General features: G+C 37.7%; 1 long non-coding RNA gene across 16 annotated transcripts; it reads left to right on the top strand.

The window, feature by feature from the left end:
* Window position 1: 1 nt before the first annotated feature.
* Window positions 2–7,955, top strand: LOC116266479 (uncharacterized). 16 transcript variants are annotated; one of them, XR_007575098.1, is made up of 12 exons: window positions 2–96; window positions 265–433; window positions 544–570; window positions 665–1,456; window positions 1,696–1,798; window positions 1,862–1,953; window positions 2,126–2,365; window positions 3,381–3,407; window positions 4,067–4,650; window positions 4,964–5,177; window positions 6,857–6,920; window positions 7,258–7,677. It is a non-coding gene; the product is annotated as an uncharacterized LOC116266479 (long non-coding RNA). The 16 variants fall into 16 exon arrangements; XR_007575095.1 differs by having other exon boundaries at window positions 665–1,321; window positions 7,258–7,676; XR_007575099.1 differs by adding an exon at window positions 3,529–3,594 and having other exon boundaries at window positions 665–1,321; window positions 1,696–1,953; window positions 4,548–4,650; window positions 7,258–7,676.
* The last annotated feature ends 12,769 nt before the right edge of the window (window positions 7,956–20,724 follow it).

The raw sequence follows: 20,724 nt of genomic DNA, 5'->3' as shown, positions 1-20,724 counted from the left end.
TTTTGCAAAATGAGGTGGAGTTATTCTTCATCGTCACCAACCACCCTCACATGCCTTTGCGCTTCGACAGCTGGGTCCTTCATAGTTTTGGACCAGGTTAGTATTCAGTTTCTTCTTGTTTCTTCTTGTGTCTTATTAGTTGAGTGTCATGGATATTTTGACTAGTATGTGTTTGTTTATCCATAAATCAAGATAGTATCCTGGGGAAAAATTATGATATTATTGAATTTTTTTTCATTGATGCTATTTATGCTGTGTCACTAGGCTGGCTGAATGACCTACTCCCCGTCGATTGAGGCTGTTGCTTTTAATCCAGTTCTTCCCATTCCCACGAGATGCTTTTCCTACATTGGAGGAGAAGGTGAGCCACGAGATGTTTTTCCTACATTGGAGGAGAAGGTGAGCTGAGGTTGGTCCACAATTATGTCAGAATGTAAGTTTTTTAGGCTTGAAAATGACACAGCTAATGCTTATTTCAGAATGTTGTGGAAAGCTTGTTTGGTTTTTGATGATTTGCTTTTGGTTTTTGATGTTCTTATCCAGGTAAGGCCCAGGATCATGAACTAAAAGGTGAACCAGTAATCTTTTTTTTCCCAAGAATAATTCCTAACACTTGATATGGCAAGCCTGATCCTAACATTCTGGGTTTTCCTGAACTGCCCAGGCCTGTTGTGGTTGGCGAACCAAGAGCCTTTGATGCCATTCACCATTCAACGACAACTGTTCTAGAAAAACCAAAGTACTTAATACAACCAGAGTTGGCTGTGGCATTGGTTAAAGACATCCTTAGGAATGTGTTGTTGATGTACTGAACACGAAATAATGCCTTTACTTTTCATGTTTGTTGTGGTTTAAAGCATATGGAAGATATGACTCAGGGTCGTCTCTGTCATGAACATGTGTGTGTGTGTCTCTCTCTCATACCCAAGTAGAAAGACACATGCACGTGCACAAGTACTGAAAAACATGTATTTGTTGATGTGTAGCTAGTGCTTGAATTCGTGGCATTTATAAAATATCACAATGCAGGTGGATATGGCTGATTGGTGTATTTTATGGGCCCACTGTTCAAACGTGCATATGTTTTTATTAGAGCTAACATGTCAATTCATACAGTTAAAAGCATTAATAGAAGCAAATTCTTGTTCTTTCCTACAAATGATATGTGCCTCATAGAGGGAGGGAGTTATGCAAGTTTTTTGTCCATGCAGGTGATTGCCTTTTCTTAGCTGCAAAGTCAGATGGGACTCCTCATCTCCTGAAGGCTGCTTTTGAAAATTGCCATAAGCACAACTTTCAATTTTCCTATTTTCTTTCTGCTGTGAGCATCTGTCGCTTTGGCCCTATTGAATTTTATTGGTATAGTCATCATGGCCAGTGACCATGCTGCAACAGAAGATGCCAGATATTATTTGGCCTTCATCTTGATCAAAAGAGAAACAGATTATGAATCACGGTGTGGATCAAATTGCTGGCAAACTGATTCTATTCAGTGGATATAGACTTGTCATCTATCACTTTTTTGTTATTTTCTCAAGTCTTTTAAGATTTTTCTTATTTTATATATTATTTATTGTTTGACTCTAAGCCCAACTGATTGAGTCATTGAGTCAGCCAATTCACCAAATGGGCACCCTAACCAATTTGATTAACAGTGAGATTTTTTATGCCACTGATTAAGATTGTTGTTGACAGGAAAAATGCTCATTGGCATACTTGATTCTTACCAAAACTATATTGGGGAGCACAAGGAGCAAGTCATTGATGCTGTTACACTGACGACAACATCTATGCCCTTGTAAGTTTTAAGTACTTTATATGTGTAGTTGCTTTTCTACTAACTAGATGCGCACATGTATAGATCTTGTTCATGGGGCACATGTATAGATCTTGTTCATGCTTGCTAGTGGTATTCAAAATTCTTGGACTATACAATTGATGACATGCCTATTGGTAAGCATTTATTTTTTATGAAAATCAGTTTTTTAATTATTCCCATCTTACATATGAAAAATAATGCATATTTTTTTGAGTATAATGATTGGTATTCATCTTGTTGGATCTTGTTGTTCTTAAATTGTCGACGTTTGGGCCTGGCATTGATTGGTTCTGTTTGATATTTCAGTGGGTTGGAGATGCGCTCATTTGGGATCCAAATGTAGTATGAAGTTTATGGTTTGACAAGACCATCTTTTTTTAGGAAAAAGGAAGCACTTCCCCGAATATGTCATTCACCGGCAATACCGTCTCATATCCAGACGGGACACCCATTGACGGGACACCCATTGGTAGACGGCAGCAGCAGACCACCACCAGTAGGCGGAGAGCGGTAAGTGGATTATCCATCAGCGATCAGGCAGCGGAGGTACAAGCATATCTCTCTCTCTCTCTCTCTCTTTCATTTCCGTTAGAAATGAGGGCTGGCCAAAAGACCCTCTGTGTTAGGCTTATTCTCTCTCTCTCTCTCACACACACACACTCATGCCAACAACTGGAATTCTGCAACAATATGCGTTTTCTAAATATCAATTGTGGACGGATTAAGTAGTGGAAGGCTTCTCCGAAGGGCATGACCTTTTGCCAAGGAGACCTTGGTTGACAAGGCAGAGTTTGTGGCAACGACCTTAGTGTCTCTGGTGGAAGGTAGTGCTGTGGTGAAAAAATCAGGACTGGTGTGGTGATCCTCTTGAACTTGTGGTTTTTCAATGCATCCTTACAGACAAATCAATAATAAAGAAAACCCAACTCCGATTTAACAAATGAAACCAGTAACACATTCTATGAAACGAATAAATTCTAGGTCATGCAAGCACCACAATATATATGCGTTATGCAGTTATGCAGTCATATCCGAGTGTATATGATTATATAGTGCACTACTCACATTCGAGTGGGTAGTAAGTTTTAGCAATTTGTGTATGAATTTATGATTGAAATTAATTGTTTTATAATTGTTTCTAAAATTAATGTTTTTCGTTTTTGACCAAGTCCATCATTCAATTTTGCCCTAGCAAGTTCGTAGAGTGAACATTGTGGCGAACACACTAATACTCTCTTCTTTATGCTCCTCTTCCCTTTAGAGGTTATTAAATTGTCTCTTAATTTTCAAATACTAAACTCCACCAGAGATCACAATTTTTTTTTTTAAAGCTATTGACCCACAGATCTCTCCTCACAGCATTTCTCGTCTGTGATTCCGGTACCGGCAAGGCTCAGTCACTAGCATTTGCTCCAGTAGTCGATTTTCATATCCGAAAGGGCACTTTTATATATATATATATATGGTACCGGCAAGGCTCAGTCACTAGCATTTGCTCCAGTAGTGGAAAGCTTGTTTGGTTTTTGATGATTTGCTTTTGGTTTTTGATGTTCTTATCCAGGTAAGGCCCAGGATCATGAACTAAAAGGTGAACCAGTAATCTTTTTTTCCCAAGAATAATTCCTAACACTTGATATGGCAAGCATTTTATGCATTGCATGAATTCGTGAACCTGATCCTAACATTCTGGGTTTTCCTGAACTGCCCAGGGTTGGCGAACCAAGAGCCTTTGATGCCATTCACCATTCAACGACAACTGTTCTAGAAAAACCAAAGTACTTAATACAACCAGAGTTGGCTGTGGCATTGGTTAAAGACATCCTTAGGAATGTGTTGTTGATGTACTGAACACGAAATAATGCCTTTACTTTTCATGTTTGTTGTGGTTTAAAGCATATGGAAGATATGACTCAGGGTCGTCTCTGTCATGAACATGTGTGTGTGTGTCTCTCTCTCATACCCAAGTAGAAAGACACATGCACGTGCACAAGTACTGAAAAACATGTATTTGTTGATGTGTAGCTAGTGCTTGAATTCATGGCATTTATAAAATATCACAATGCAGGTGGATATGGCTGATTGGTGTATTTTATGGGCCCACTGTTCAAACGTGCATATGTTTTTATTAGAGCTAACATGTCAATTCATACAGTTAAAAGCATTAATAGAAGCAAATTCTTGTTCTTTCCTACAAATGATATGTGCCTCATAGAGGGAGGGAGTTATGCAAGTTTTTTGTCCATGTAGGTGATTGCCTTTTCTTAGCTGCAAAGTCAGATGGGACTCCTCATCTCCTGAAGGCTGCTTTTGAAAATTGCCATAAGCACAACTTTCAATTTTCCTATTTTCTTTCTGCTGTGAGCATCTGTCGCTTTGGCCCTATTGAATTTTATTGGTATAGTCATCATGGCCAGTGACCATGCTGCAACAGAAGATGCCACATATTATTTGGCCTTCATCTTGATCAAAAGAGAAACAGATTATGAATCACGGTGTGGATCAAATTGCTGGCAAACTGATTCTATTCAGTGGATATAGACTTGTCATCTATCACTTTTTTGTTATTTTCTCAAGTCTTTTAAGATTTTTCTTATTTTATATATTATTTATTGTTTGACTCTAAGCCCAACTGATTGAGTCATTGAGTCAGCCAATTCACCAAATGGGCACCCTAACCAATTTGATTAGTGAGATTTTTTATGCCACTGATTAAGATTGTTGTTGACAGGAAAAATGCTCATTGGCATACTTGATTCTTACCAAAACTATATTGGGGAGCACAAGGAGCAAGTCATTGATGCTGTTACACTGACGACAGCATCTATGCCCTTGTAAGTTTTAAGTACTTTATATGTGTAGTTGCTTTTCTACCAACTAGATGCGCACATGTATAGATCTTGTTCATGCTTGCTAGTGGTATTCAAAATTCTTGGACTATACAATTGATGACATGCCTATTGGTAAGCATTTATTTTTTATGAAAATCAGTTTTTTAATTATTCCCATCTTGTTACATATGAAAAATAATGCATATTTTTTTGCGTGATCAGGAGTATAATGATTGGTATTCATCTTGTTGGATCTTGTTGTTCTTAAATTGTCGACGTTGGGCCTGGCATTGATTGGTTCTGTTTGATATTTCAGTGGGTTGGAGATGCGCTCATTTGAGATCCAAATGTAGTATGAAGTTTATGGTTAGACAAGACCATCTTTTTTTAGGAAAAAGGAAGCACTTCCCTGAATATGTCATTCACCGGCAATACCGTCTCATATCCGGTAGACGGCGGCAGCAGACCACCACCAGTAGGCGGAGAGCCGTAAGTGGATTATCCATCAGCGATCAGTGATGGCAGCGGAGGTACAAGCATATCTCTCTCTCTCTCTCTTTCATTTCCGTTAGAAATGAGGGCTGGCCAAAAGACCCTCTGTGTTAGGCTTATTCTCTCTCTCTCTCACACACACACACTCATGCCAACAACTGGAATTCTGCAACAATATGCGTTTTCTAAATATCAATTGTGGACGGATTAAGTACTGGAAGGCTTCTCCGAAGGGCATGACCTTTTGCCAACCTTTTGCCAAGGAGACCTTGGTTGACAAGGTCTGGTGTGGTGAAAAAATCAGGACTGGTGTGGTGATCCTCTTGAACTTGTGGTTTTTCATCTTGAACTTGTGGTTTTTCAATGCATCCTTACAGACAAATCAATAATAAAGAAAACCCAACTCCGATTTAACAAATGAAACCAGTAACACATTCTATGAAACGAATAAATTCTAGGTCATGCAATTTTTCTGTGCACCACAATATATATGCGTTATGCAGTTATGCAGTCATATCCGAGTGTATATGATTATATAGTGCACTACTCACATCCGAGTGGGTGGTAAGTTTTAGCAATTTGTGTATGAATTTATGATTGAAATTAATTGTTTTATAATTGTTTCTAAAATTAATGTTTTTCGTTTTTGACCAAGTCCATCATTCAATTTTGCCCTAGCAAGTTCGTAGAGTGAACATTGTGGCGAACACACTAATACTCTCTTCTTTATGCTCCTCTTCCCTTTAGAGGTTATTAAATTGTCTCTTAATTTTCAAATACTAAACTCCACCAGAGATCACAATTTTTTTTTTAAAGCTATTGACCCACAGATCTCTCCTCACAGCATTTCTCGGCTGTGATTCCGGTACCGGCAAGGCTCAGTCACTAGCATTTGCTCCAGTAGTCGATTTTCATATCCGAAAGGGCACTTATATATATATATATATATGGTACCGGCAAGGCTCAGTCACTAGCATTTGCTCTAGTAGTCGATTTTCATATCCGAAAGGGCACTTTTATATATATATATATATATATATAAAACAGAGCAAATATTTGAATATGTTCATGTGAAAATAAAGAAACATTGAAGGGATGATGTTGGCAGTTCATATGTGGCTCAGTCATGATTTGCTCAGTTGCTTGAGTGTTGTATGTTCATCTTAGGTGCAACCATTTCTTGTTCTGATTATAGTTTTCTGAATTTTCTGTTGACCTTTAATAGTTTAATTAGGAAAAATTGTTTTTGAGAACTTCTATTCTATTCTGTTTTATACAGAAATTTGGGCAGAATAAAAAAATAAAAAAAATACCAAAATTGTTCAAAAAATTCTGAATTTTGGTTTTTTAAAATCCTCTACTTCTGTAGAGTAAAAAAATCCTTAGTTTTCATATCGTCTCTTTACAATATAATATCTTTTTAACCCAGATTTGTGAACCTGTCAGAAACCGAAAAGTGTGCCTTCTTCGTTCGATTTTGAACTGTGACATTTTTGAAAAGTTCTATGCTTTGAATATGCTTTGAAGTTGCATGAGTTTTGTTCCTGGCTTCATCTAATATTTGTCTTGGCTTGCAATACATGGTTTTGCAAAATGGGTTGGAGAATGCAAGTTTTTTAGGCATGAAAATGACACAGCTAACACTTATTTCAGAAAGTCGTGGAAGGCTTGTTTTTAGATTTGTTATTGGTTTTTGATGTTGATGTTGTTGCTGCAGGCCCAGGATCATGAACTAGAAGGTGAACAGTGCTGTGAATCAAATTGGTTAGGGTGCCCATTTGGTGAGTTGGCTGATTCAATGACTCAATCAGTTGGGTACTATAAGAATTCAAGCACTAGCTGCACATCAACAAATACATGTTTTTTCAGTACTTGTGCACGTGCACATGTGTCTTTCTACTTGGTATGAGAAAGAGACACACGCACACGTTCATGACAGAGACCCTGATTCATATCTTCCATATGCTTTAAACCACAACAAACATTATGCATTAAACCACATAAAAAGAAAAGGCATTATTTCGTGTTTAGTAAATCAACAACACATTCCTAAGGATGCCTTCAACCGACTCTAACGCCAACTCTGGTTGTATTAAGTACTTTGGTTTTTAATGGCAGGCTCCTGGTTCACCAACAGGACAGGCGACCAAGTTCAGGAAAACCCAAAATGTTAGGATCAAGTTCACGAATTCATGCAGCACATAAGATGCTTGTCATATCAAGTGTTAGGAATTGTTCTTGGGGATGATTCTTACCAAAACTGGTTTGGGGAGCACAAGGAGCAAATCATTGATGCTGTTACACTTGTGTGTGGTATTCAGCATCTATGTGTTCCACTTACCTCAGTGCTTAGTGGATTGGACAATTGTTGTGAATTTGGTAAACTTATTAATCTCATTTAGACTGACTATGTTCTCCTGTCTTGTTTTTCTTCGCATGACTATGATTAAAAGTCTTCTTTATAGCTATGTATTTCTGTAATCTACTTTCATAGCAATAATGTCTTGTATTAGTGAGTGTAATAATGGTAAATTTGAGTGTAATAATGGTAAATTTGTCCGTTGTTGCAAGGTTGTAGATTCAATGTAAGATGATAAGGTGCTAGAAGTTGTAGGTCCTAGCTGATGATGGGAATCCCCTTGTAAGTTTTAAGTACTTCTTTACAATTATGTAATTTATATGTGCAGTGCTTTTCTACTAACTAGATGTGCACATGTATGGATCTTGTTCATGCTTGGTGTTCAAAATTCATGGACAACACAACTGATGACATGCCCATTGGTAAGCATTTGTTTTTTATGAAAATCAGTTTTTTAATTCTTCCCATCTTGTTCCATATGAAAAAGCAATTTTTTTTTTTGCGTGATCGGGGGTATAATGATGGATCTTATTGTTCTTTAAATTTTATTTTGCTTATCCATGTTGGGCCTTCAGTTCTGTTTGATATTTCAATGGGTTGGATATGCCCTCATTTGGGATCCAAATGTAGTATTGTAGTATGAGTTTATGGTTAGACAAGACCATCCTTTTTTAGGAAAAAAGGATCTGCGTCTCATATCCAGACAGGGCACCCATCGGTAGACGGTGGCAGCAGACCACTACCAATAGGCGAAGAGCGGTAAGTAGATTATCCATCGGCGATCAGTGATGGCAGCCTAGGTACAAGCATCTCTCTCTATTTTGTTAGAAATGAGGGCTGGCCAAAAGGCCCCCTGTTTTCAGGCCTATTCTCTATCTCTCTCTCTCTCTCTCTCACTCGGTAGACGCTCATGCCGATCTCGACCTGCATCCATTTACTTTTTTTATTTTGATTTTTTTTTCTAAATATTTACTTTTTCGATTTCTATTTTTTTTTTCTAAATATCGATTGACGATGGATTAAGCAGTCTAAGGCTTGTCGAAGGGCATGACCTTGGTTGACAAGGCAGAGCTTGTGGCGACGACCTTAGTGTCTCTAGTTTCGCTAGTGTGGTAAAAAAATGAGGAATGGTGTGGTGATCCTCTTGAACTTGTGGTTTTACGGGTTCAATTCTGGATGTTGACATAGTTGAGAAACCAACTGAAGCCAACGCAATTACTCTAGCGTACCGAGCAATTTAAATGGTGGTGCATCCTTACAGACACATCATAATAAAGAAAACCTAACTCCGATTTAACAAATGAAACCCAGTAAAATGAAAACTTTTCTACCGGCAGCCTAACACATTCTATGAAATGAAAATTCTAGGCCATGCAGTTTTTCTGTGCACCACAATATACATGCGTTTATGCAGTCATATCCGAGTGTGTATAATTGTATAATGCACTAGAATTATTGAGTAAATATGATTATTAACATTACGTTCGATTAGTGTGATCACCACAATATTATTTTCTCAAGTTTGTTGATTGGAACGTTCACACTACGTACTGTACTTGCCAGGGCAATATGACATAGATATGGCAATCCTGTCGCTTTACTCATGTTTATTGGGTACGGCAACATAATATATTAATTTTAGAGTTTCATTTATTATGCATGTTAATTATCAAAATGTAATTTGTATCTTAGAGAAAGAGCCGTGTCAATATACCTGTTCATGCGTTTAAAATCATTAATTTTAGAAACAATTATAAAACAATTAATTTCACGAATATAAGCTTAAATCATAAATTCATACACATTGCTTTACTGATAAAATCAATAAAGCCAATATATACTGTTTTCTTCAATAGTTACTGAGCAATTGTTTTCAATCCGCTGCCATTATACTTTTTCCTTTTTCACTTGCCATATCCTTTATTCTCTATTTTCGCTGGGCACCGGTCCAAACTCCAAAGGCCTCTCTAAAAGTCAAGCTTATTGGCTAAATTTTGTTGAGCTATTGGTCCTAAAGAAATAACGGAAACTGATTAGCTATGTGCATAGGCCGAGTATGATCTAGTTCAATAAGCATATAGGCTAAGTATATATCTATATAGTATAATATAAAAAATTGAGCCTCTATACCGTCGCCCGCTACCCAATGTATATTGTTTTCTTTAAATATCTTTATTACTATTACTAATTATTTTTTTATTTTGCATAATATTAACTTATCAGTTGTTTTAAGACGCTGCGGTATTCACCTCACCCTATTCTCCCTCTCTCATCTTTTCTGTTGGCTTCCATATACTTTTAGCTTGTCAACTTTGCCGGATCGCATAATATGTTTGTCAATTACCTTTGTCAATGATGGCATTTCCGTAGTCTGAAACGTTCAAGTTAAATTGGCAAAAGATGTTTAAAAAAATTAAAACACATTTTATTTTAATTAGAATGAGAAAATTTCAAATATTAAAAAAAAATCCAACAAATTGGCCAACCAACTGATACTCATGTTCCACGTAAAGTTTTCACGAAGGATCGTAGATTTTAAAGCATTCAGACTCACATGAGTAATTACTTCAGTTTGTCTGTTCAACCCTAAAAGATTAGTTCAATCAGCAAACTTGAGAAAATAATATTGTGGCGATCACACTAATCGAACATAATTTTAGTAATCATATTTAAACAACTAAGCTACCTTTCAAAATTAAAACTAACCACCTACTCGGATGTGAGTAGTGCATTATATATTTATATACACTCGGATATGACTGCATAAAGCGTATATATTGTGATGCACAGAAAAGTTGCATGGCCTAGAATTTTCATTTCATAGAATGAGCTTTTACTGGTTTCATTTGTTAAAATCGGAGTTAGGTTTCCTTCATTATTGATTTGTCTGTAAGGATGCACCACCATTTAAATTGCGCGTTGCCCTACAGAGTAGTTGTTTCCTTCATTATTTAGGATGCACCACCATTTAATTGCTCGTTGTTAGTGTTCTTTGATACTTGATTACAAAGAATATGTTACGGAAACTTCTCTATTGTTACCTGTGCTTATAAAATGATCAATGAGTGGCTTCAGTTTGTTTCTCAACTATGTCAACATCCAGAATTGAACCCGTAAAACCACAAGTTCAAGAGGATCACCACACCAGTCCTAATTTTTTTACCACAGCACTACCTTAGGCTGTCCCCACAAGCAATGGCCACAACCTCTCCAAGGTTTCCTCGGCAAAAGGTCATATGCCCTTCGACAACGGAAGAGGCCATAGTGAGAAAAAAATTTCTTACGACTACTTAATCCGTCGTCAATTGATATTTAGAAAAAAAAAAATCAAAATCGAAAAAGGAAATGAAAAGAAAACAGGCCTGAAACAGAGGGCTTTTTGGCCAGCCTCATTTGGCCAGCCCTCATTTTTAATGGAAATGAAAAGAGAGAGAGAGAGAGAGAGAGAGAGAGAGAGAGGTGCTTGTACCTCGGCTGCCATCATTGATGGCCAATGCATAATCTACTTACCGCTCTCCGCCTATTGGTGGTGGTCTGCTCCCGCCGTCTACCAATGGGTGCCCAGTCTCGATATGAGACGGTATTGCCGGTCAATGACATCTTCGACCAAAAGCGTTTCCTTTTTACTAAAAAAGATCTCACATAAACTTCAAACTAGATATGGATCCAAATGAGGGTATATCCAACTTAATGAAATATCAAATAGAACCGATCAATGCCAGGCCCAACGTCGATAAAGCAGATCCAACAAGATGAATACCAACCATTATACCCGTGATCACGAAAAAATATGCATTAAGCGGAACACAGATGCTGAATACCACACACAAGTCCAGAGTCTTCAATGTAACAGCATCAACAACTTGCTCCTTGTGCTCCCCAAACCAGTTTTGGTAACAATGGCCCTGGTATGGTAGACGCTCTTCCTAATATTTCCATATACAATGCTGTGTTTTCATGAATAACGAATAATAACAGATTAAAATAAAACTAATCAGGCCATTGGTAATTTTCCAGATAATTGAACAACCATGAGCAAGTGGAGAAAGTTTAGAAACCAACAAAAGGTTATACACCCGGTTTCACCACAGAAAGATTTTAGAACTCAACCACCAAAACTGCTTTGTTTCTTGTTTTCAGTAACGATTTTTCCTTTTCATATGCTTTCTTTTGTAAGCATATCTCAATTGTCAGTTCATAGTAGCTTCTACTGCTTGCCTTCTCAGATGTGCATTTCACTTCTCTTATTGACACAAATAAGACATTAAACAAAATTCCCATTCAAACGGGAAAGGGTAGAGCAGAATCATATTTAAATTGATTTCAATTCGACAAGCTCTAACTAGCATGAGTTATAGAAGGCTGGACAGACATAAATAATTAAAAATGGATGTTGGCATACGTAAACAAGATCAATGGACATTGTAGTGAAATGGATCTTTGTCAAAAAAATAAAATTTTTGACTTTTCATGTATACAATTATTAAATATGAAATCTTTAATACAAAATCTTTTAACAACGACATCATAGATGATCTTCTAACACATGGATGTCTTTATCTTTGACTCAAACATTTATATCAATCTTTTGACAACATTACACACAAAATAATTGGAGATCATAAATTGTTCAAATAATAGACATCTCCTTTTCCAAAACCATCCTCAATCAACATCTATGTTTGGTGATCCTATGCACAACATTTATATTTGATGAGAAAACAATATTAAAGCCATCATCTATGCCCATTTTTTCAAGTTTTTTTGGATTTTTTTATTATTTTTATTTTTTTATGATTTTCAGGATTATTAAATGTTTTAAGTTTTTTAAAAATTTAACAAGATTTACAATTTTTTCGTATTATAGCTGAGAACTTCCTCACCATATAATACACGTACACGATATATGTGACAATGATATGTACTTCAGGAATTGAAGCAGATATGTTAAAACAAAAATCATAATGAGCTCTACTTGATTAGCGACAGAGGTTGATGTCCCACAGAACCATTCTGGAAGACCGAGAGCGTTGAACTAGGTTGCATCTGTGCACCTCCAGACTGTAGTTTCACATAATCAAGCAACAGACAAGCATCAAACACAAAGTGCAACAGAAATAATAGAATATACCTGTCGTTTGACATGGTCCACATGGACGGCAATACAATCAACATAGTGGAAAGTGAGTTCATCAAAATCAGTTATTGGCCTAAAAATACAACAAAATCAGCCTAATAAGTCCATTAAACCCAATTAGGTTATCATGAGTCATATCCCTACAGAGAAAACTGAAAGCAAATCCAATTTTAAATTCATAAGGAACGCCAGCAGTTGGATATCAACCTACATCTCCTAATGCTTGAGAGCAGAAGCAGACAAGTCAATAACTTACAATATATAACAATTATTCAGGACACGTTCCAGCTGTTGGATCGGTTCCTCTTATCTTCCCACAAATTGGAGTGCTTTACAAATGGGAAGCTAAAATACTATGCAATTTCAAGGACAAACAAAGCATCAAATAGAAAGAAACTTTCTCAAATTCAACATAAGATGTGAGAAACTTACTGTTGATTAGATGAAGTGAAACAAAGGTATGCATTGGGAATTTCAGGGCATGAAAATTTTCTCCATTGAAATTTCATTACAGGACAAGAGCTCCAACAATACACAATTAATAATGAAAAAGAGAACCATTTCACGGTCTTCTTCTAGTTTGTCGAATGCCCTATCTTAAAGCCAACCAACTTGGCTTCTCCTATTTTTAATTTGCATATTCTTCCTTTACAGGAGATCACAGCCTCCTCCTTTAACTCCACTTTGGTATTTTCTAGAGGGACCTAGTGAACTACTAACCATTGCATTCCATCTCAACAAGCACGCTAATCTTTTTGTTCCTTTTTTCTTTCAACTAGGCAACAGGAAAGCACCTAATGATTGCCACGCGTTGATAGGCCTGTACTTGGTGAAGACTTTGAGCACTCCCCTGTCAATCAGAAAGTAATCATGGTTTCAACATTACACTAAAACACACCCTCCTGGATTCAAAACAAGTAAAGTCTTACCAATGTTCAAAGTTTAACCATATCAGCTGAGCACAAGCTGTATCATATTAAACTTTTATTTCCTTTTCAAGAATGTTAATACCTAATAAACCATTTATAGCCTCCAAGCATAAATGACACACGTAGCATAACATGTGAAGTGGCCCCAGCCTTTGAATAGCTCATTTTTATAGCAAATGGAGTCGTCTCAAGCTATTGAACAGATTCTTTACATTCAAAAATAGATGACCATAGATAAGCCTCTTCTCATCCTCAACATTGTGTATTGTGATAAAAGACAGGAACAAGCACAACAGCCTGCATTCAGGTGTTTTAAGCCTCTGCTTCTTCCCTTGTCTTCCAGCAAAACCATGATATTGTAACTCCAGATAACATGCAGTCACCCAAAATAGGGTAGGCACCCTTTTCTTGTTGAACATGCTCATTAGGTGCTTACACTTAGTAACAAAAAAGTGCTACATTGGCCCAGGCTGCTGACCAAGTAAGAGGTCTAGGCAGGGCCTAGATGGTCCGAAGAAAGGAAAAAATTAATATAAAAATGGTGAACTACAGAAGTATTGAGATTAAACCGAAAAATCTCATGATCGGCGCCTATTCATGGTTGCATCATCATCTTGGGAAACTCTCTCTTCCCATTGCTCAATCATCTCTATTTTGTGATAACCAAAGTGCAATCAAGATTGCTTTCAATCCTATTCTACATAATCGCACTAAGCATATAAAGATTGATCAACACTTCATTTGCCTGAAGGTTGAGGAAAACGAGATTGTTCCTACTTATATATCCACGTCTCAACAAGTGGCTGATTTATTTACCAAGGGTCTCAAAGGGCATCATTTTTGGGAATTGAAGAACAAGTTGTGCATGATCAAACCTCATGCACAACTTGAGGGGGCATGTTAAGATATGGTTCGGGTCAAGTTATACCCCACCCATCTTCACCATAGCGGTGGCATATTTCTAATTTTTATTGTTGCTTTGTGTATTTACTTGTAACACAAATTAGTATATATTAATGACAAGCGGCATGCACCAAGCCCACGGCCATTATTCTTCGCCCTCTCTTCTCGAGCAGCCTATTAACTTTTCGTCTTCTCGCACCTCCTCAAGACTTCATCTGTTGGTTTGGGGATATACATCAAAATCTTACAAAAACAGGTGTAGATCAACAGTCTTATCTCATCCAAAAATTGTTGGACTTGGATCTTGGTATGGGCCTCGATCAGTAGTCTTATCTGATCTAGAAATTATCGGAATGGGATCGGGTAGGGGTCTAGTTCAGAGGTCTTATCTGATCCGAAAATTGTTGGATTTGAAACTAGTAGTGGGCACGAATCATCGGTCCAATATGATCGGAATATTTGTTGCAGTTGCCGCTGGTAGTGGGCTTAGATCAGTGATCTTATAAGATCCTAAAATTGTTGGATTTGCAGTTGGTTATTTCAATAAATTCATCAAAATGACAATAAGGGACATCTTGACTATGTCAACAAAAAAAGGATGGTTGTAGTTGGATAACTAATGACTTGATTTCATGGTTGAGCAACTCGTACACGAGTTTCCTAATACAAGAGTCATTTAGCACAAAATACCACCTAAGATATCTAACATGGGCATCGTGATTGCCTCTCACATGATCATTTCCTTCGTTAACCATTGGTTTTGTTCCACAACGCATCTAAGGTAAGGGTTCAAGATCCTCCAACAGTTTTCAAATTTCTCCTTGCGGTCATCTCCACCATTTCATGCACTTCACAAAAAAGCCAGATAATGATGCAGTGCACGATGAGACCTACCTACTTCAAAAGCCTAAAAATAACCTAACACTAGATAAATTCGAGGCCAATTCCACCAAATATAAGCAAAAACATTGGCGACACTAGATCAACAGTCTTATTTGATCCGAAAATTGTTGGACTTGGATGTTGGTATGGGCCTTGATCAGTGGTCTTATCTGATCTAGAAATTGTTGGAATGAAATCAGGTAGGGGATCTAGATCAGTGGTCTTATCTGATCTGAAAATTGTTGGATTTGAATGTTGGTATGAGCCTTGATCAGTGCTCTTATCTGATATAGGAATTATTGGAATTGAATCAAGTAAGGGGATTTAGATCAGTGGTCTTATAAGATCTGAAAATTGTTGGATTTGAAACTAGTAGTGGGCCCGGATCAATGGTCTTATATGATCCGAAAATTGTTGCACCTGCCGCTAGAAGTGGGCTTGGATCAGCGGTCATACCCGATCCTGAAACTATTGGATTTGCATTTGTTATTTCAAGAAATTCATCAAAATGACAATAAGGGTCTTCTTGACTACGTCACCAAAAGAACTATGGTTGTAGTTGTATAACTGGCCTAAGAAGTCTAACATCGGCATTGTCATTGCCTCTAAAATGATTGTTTCCTTTGTAAACCATTAGTTTTGTTCCGCAACGCTTCCAAGAAAAGGCTTCAAGATCCTCCAACAATTCTCTCATTTCTCCGTGAAGTCATCTCCTCCCTTTCATGCACTTCAAAAAGACGCCAGAAAATGATGCACGTGGTCGATGCCACCTACCTACTTCAACAACCTAAAACCAGCTAAAACTAGCTAAATCTCACGCTAAGAACACATGATTCACACAAAATTTAGGCAAAAACACAAGTGAGACTGCATTGCAATCAAGGATGCAAACAGGTCTAGAACCGTTCTAATATTTTCATAGAGTTGCTACAGAAAGCATTGATCAACAGAAACTAGACAAAACAGGCTTCCAACACCACAAAACCTACGAAAAAGTGGCACTACACAAAGGGTAAACTTTGCGCAAAAATCAAGAATATTTTTGGACTTCGATGTTGAAATGGGTGTACATCAACGGTCTTATCTGATCCAAAAATTGTTGGACTTGGATCTTGGTATGGGCCTCGATCAGTGGTCTTATCTGATCTAGAAATTTGTTGAAATGGGATCAGGTAGGGGGTCTAGATTAGTGGTCTTATCTGATCCGAAAATTGTTGGATTTGAAACTAGTAGTGGGCCCGAATCAATGGTCTTATATGATCCGGAAAGTGTTGCACTTGCTGCTGGTAGTGGGCTTGGATCAGTGGTCTTATCTGATCCTAAAATTGTTGGATTTGCATTTGGTTATTTCAAGAAATTCATCAAAATGACAATAAGGGACCTCTTGACTATGTCAACAAAAAAAGGATGGTTGTAGTTGTATAACTGATGACTTGATTTCATGTTGAGCAGCTCCTACACGAGTTCCTAATGCAATAGTCATTTAAGCACAAATACACCTAAGATATCTATCATGGGCATCATGATTGCTTCTCACATGATCATTTCCTTCGTTAACCATTGGTTTTGTTCCACAACGCTTCTAAGATAAGGCTTCATGATCCTCCAACAGCTTTCAAATTTCTCCTTGCGGTCATCTCCACCCTTTCATGCACGATGAGACCTACATACTTCAACAGCCTTAACAACCTAAAACTAGATAAATTTGAGGCCAATTCCACCAAAATATAAGCAACAACATTGGCGACATAGATCAACGGTCTTATCTGTTCCGAAATTTGTTGGACTTGGATGTTGGTATGCGCCTTGATCAGTGGTCTTATCTGATCTAGAAACTGTTGGAATGGTATCAGGTAGGGATTTAGATCAGTGGTTTTATAAGATCTGAAAATTGTTGGATTTGAAACTAGTAGTGGGCCCGGATCAATGGTCTTATATGATCCGAAATTGTTGCACCTGCCGCTAGAAGTGGGCTTGGATCAGCGGTCATACCCGATCCTGAAACTATTGGATTTGCATTTGTTATTTCAAGAAATTCATCAAAATGACAATAAGGGTCTTCTTGACTACGTCACCAAAAGAACTATGGTTGTAGTTGTATAACTGGCCTAAGAAGTCTAACATCGGCATTGTCATTGCCTCTAAAATGATTGTTTCCTTTGTAAACCATTAGTTTTGTTCCGCAACGCTTCCAAGAAAAGGCTTCAAGATCCTCCAACAATTCTCTCATTTCTCCGTGAAGTCATCTCCTCCCTTTCATGCACTTCAAAAAGACGCCAGAAATGATGCACGTGCTCGATGCACCTACCTACTCAACAACTAAAACCAGCTAAAACTAGCTAAATCTCACGCTAAAAACACATGATTCACACAAATTTAGGCAAAACACAAGTGAGACTGCATTGCAATCAAGGATGCAAACAGGACCAAAACTGTTCTAATATTTTCATGGAGTTGCTAAAGAAAGCATTGATCAACAGAAACTAGACAAAACAAGCTTCCAACACCACAAAACATTAGAAAAAAGTGGCACTACACAAAAAGGTAAACTTGCGCAAAAATCAAGAATATTTTTGGTCATCGATGTCGAAATGGGTGTAGATCAACGGTCTTATCTGATCCAAAAATTGTTGGACTTGGATCTTGGTATGGCCTCGATCAGTGGTCTTATCTGATCTAGAAATTTGTTGAAATGGGATCAGGTAGGGGGTCTAGATCAATGGTCTTATCTGATCCGAAAATTGTTGGATTTGAAACTAGTAGTGGGCCCGAATCAATGGTCTTATATGATCCGGAAAGTATTGCACTTGCTGCTGGTAGTGGGCTTGGATCAGTGGTCTTATCTGATCCTAAAATTGTTGGATTTGCATTTGGTTATTTCAAGAAATTCATCAAAATGACAATAAGGGACCTCTTGACTATGTCAACAAAAAAAGGATGGTTGTAGTTGTATAACTGATGACTTGATTTCATGTTGAGCAGCTCCTACACGAGTTTCCTAATGCAAGAGTCATTTAAGCACAAATACCACCTAAGATATCTATCATGGGCATCATGATTGCTTCTCACATGATCATTTCCTTCGTTAACCATTGGTTTTGTTCCACATGCTTCTAAGATAAGGCTTCAGATCCTCCAACAGCTTTCAAATTTCTCCTTGCTGTCATCTCCACCCTTTCATGCACGATGAGACCTACATACTTCAACAGCCTTTAACAACCTAAAACTAGATAATTTGAGGCCAATTCCACCAAAATATAAGCAAAAACATTGGCAACACTAGATCAACGGTCTTATTTGATCCGAAAGTTGTTGGACTTGGATGTGGTATGGGCCTTGATCAGTGGTCTTATCTGATCTAGAAACTGTTGGAATGGTATCAGGTAGGGGATTTAGATCAGTGGTCTTATCAGATCTGAAAATTGTTGGATTTGAAAGTAGTAGTGGGCCGGATCAATGGTCTTATATGATCCGAAAATTGTTGCACCTGCCGCTAGAAGTGGGCTTGGATCAGTGGTCTTATCTGATCCTAAAACTCTTGGATTTGCATTTGGTTATTTCAAGAATTCATCAAAATGACAATAAGGGTCTTCTTGACTACGTCACAAAAGAACGATGGTTGTAGTTGTATAACTGGCCTAAGAAGTCCAACATCGGCATTGTCATTGCCTCTAAAATGATTGTTTCCTTTGTAAACCATTAGTTTTGTTCCGCAACGCTTCCAAGAAAAGGCTTCAAGATCCTCCAACAATTCTCTCATTTCTCCGTGCATCATCTCCTCCCTTTCATGCATTTTAAAAAGATGCCAGATAATGATGCACGTGCTCGATGCCACCTACCTACTTCAACCAACCTAAAACCTGCTAAATCTCACGCTAAGAACACATGATTCACACAAATTTATGGCCAAAAACACAAGTGAGACTGGTAAGTGGGCCTCATCAAGTCATTATTCTTATCTGATCCAAAAATTTGTTGAAATGGAAATCAGGTAGGGGGTCTAGATCAGTGGTCTTATCTGATCCGAAAATTGTTGGATTTGAAACTAGTAGTGGGCCCGAATCAATGGTCTTATATGATCCGGAAAGTGTTGCACTTGCTGCTGGTAGTGGGCTTGGATCAGTGGTCTTATCTGATCCTAAAATTGTTGGATTTGCATTTGGTTATTTCAAGAAATTCATCAAAATGACAATAAGGGACCTCTTGACTATGTCAACAAAAAAAGGATGGTTGTAGTTGTATAACTGATGACTTGATTTCATGTTGAGCAGCTCCTACACAGTTTCCTAATGCAAGAGTCATTTAAGCACAAAATACCACCTAAGATATCTATCATGGGCATCATGATTGCTTCTCACATGATCATTTCCTTCGTTAACCATTGGCTTTGTCCAACAACGCTTCTAAGATAAGGCTTCAAGATCCTCCAACAGTTTTCAAATTTCTCTTGCGGTCATCTCCTCCCTTTCATGCACTTCACAAAAAAGCCAGATAATGATGCAAGCGCACGATGAGAACTACCTACTTCAAAGCCTAAAAACAACCTAAAACTAGATAAATTCGAGGCCAATTCCACCAAAATATAAGCAAAAACATTGGGACACTAGATCACGGTCTTATTTGATCCGAAAATTGTTGGGCTTGGATGTTGCTATGGCCTTGATCAGTGGTCTTATCTGATCTAGAAACTGTTGGAATGGTATCAGTAGGGGATTTAGATCAGGGTCTTATCCGATTTGAAACTAGTAGTGGGCCCGGATCAATGGTCTTATATGATCCAAAATTGTTGCACCTTCGCTAGAAGTGGCTTTGGATCAGTGGTCTTATCTTATCCTGAAACTCTTGGATTTGCATTTGGTTATTTCAAGAAATTCATCAAAATGACAATAAGGTCTTCTTGACTACGTCAACAAAAGAACAATGGTTGTAGTCGTATAACTGACCTAAGAAGTCCAACATCGGCATTGTCATTGCCTCTAAAATGATTGTTTCCTTTGTAAACCTATTATTTTGTTCCGCAACGCTTCCAAGAAAAGGCTTCAAGATCCTCCAACAATTCTCTCATTTCTCTGTGCAGTCATCTCCTCCCTTTCATGCATTTCAAAAAGATGCCAGATAATGATGCACATGCTCGAGGCCACCTACCTACTTCAACAACCTAAAACCAGCTAAATCTCACGCTAAGAACACATGATTCACACAAAATTTAAGCAAAAAACACAAGTGAGACTGCATTGCAAACAAGGACGCAAACAGGTCCAAACCTTCTAATAGTTTCATAGAGTTGCTACAAAGGCATTTATCAAACAGAAACTAGACAAAACAAGCTTCCAACACCACAAAACCTACGAAAAAAAGTTGGCACTACACAAAAA

Source organism: Nymphaea colorata, chromosome 12 (genome assembly GCF_008831285.2).
Source record: "Nymphaea colorata isolate Beijing-Zhang1983 chromosome 12, ASM883128v2, whole genome shotgun sequence".
Lineage (NCBI taxonomy): Eukaryota > Viridiplantae > Streptophyta > Magnoliopsida > Nymphaeales > Nymphaeaceae > Nymphaea > Nymphaea colorata.
Note: the sequence above shows the minus strand (reverse complement) of the source record. Positions and strands in the feature narration are given on the sequence as shown.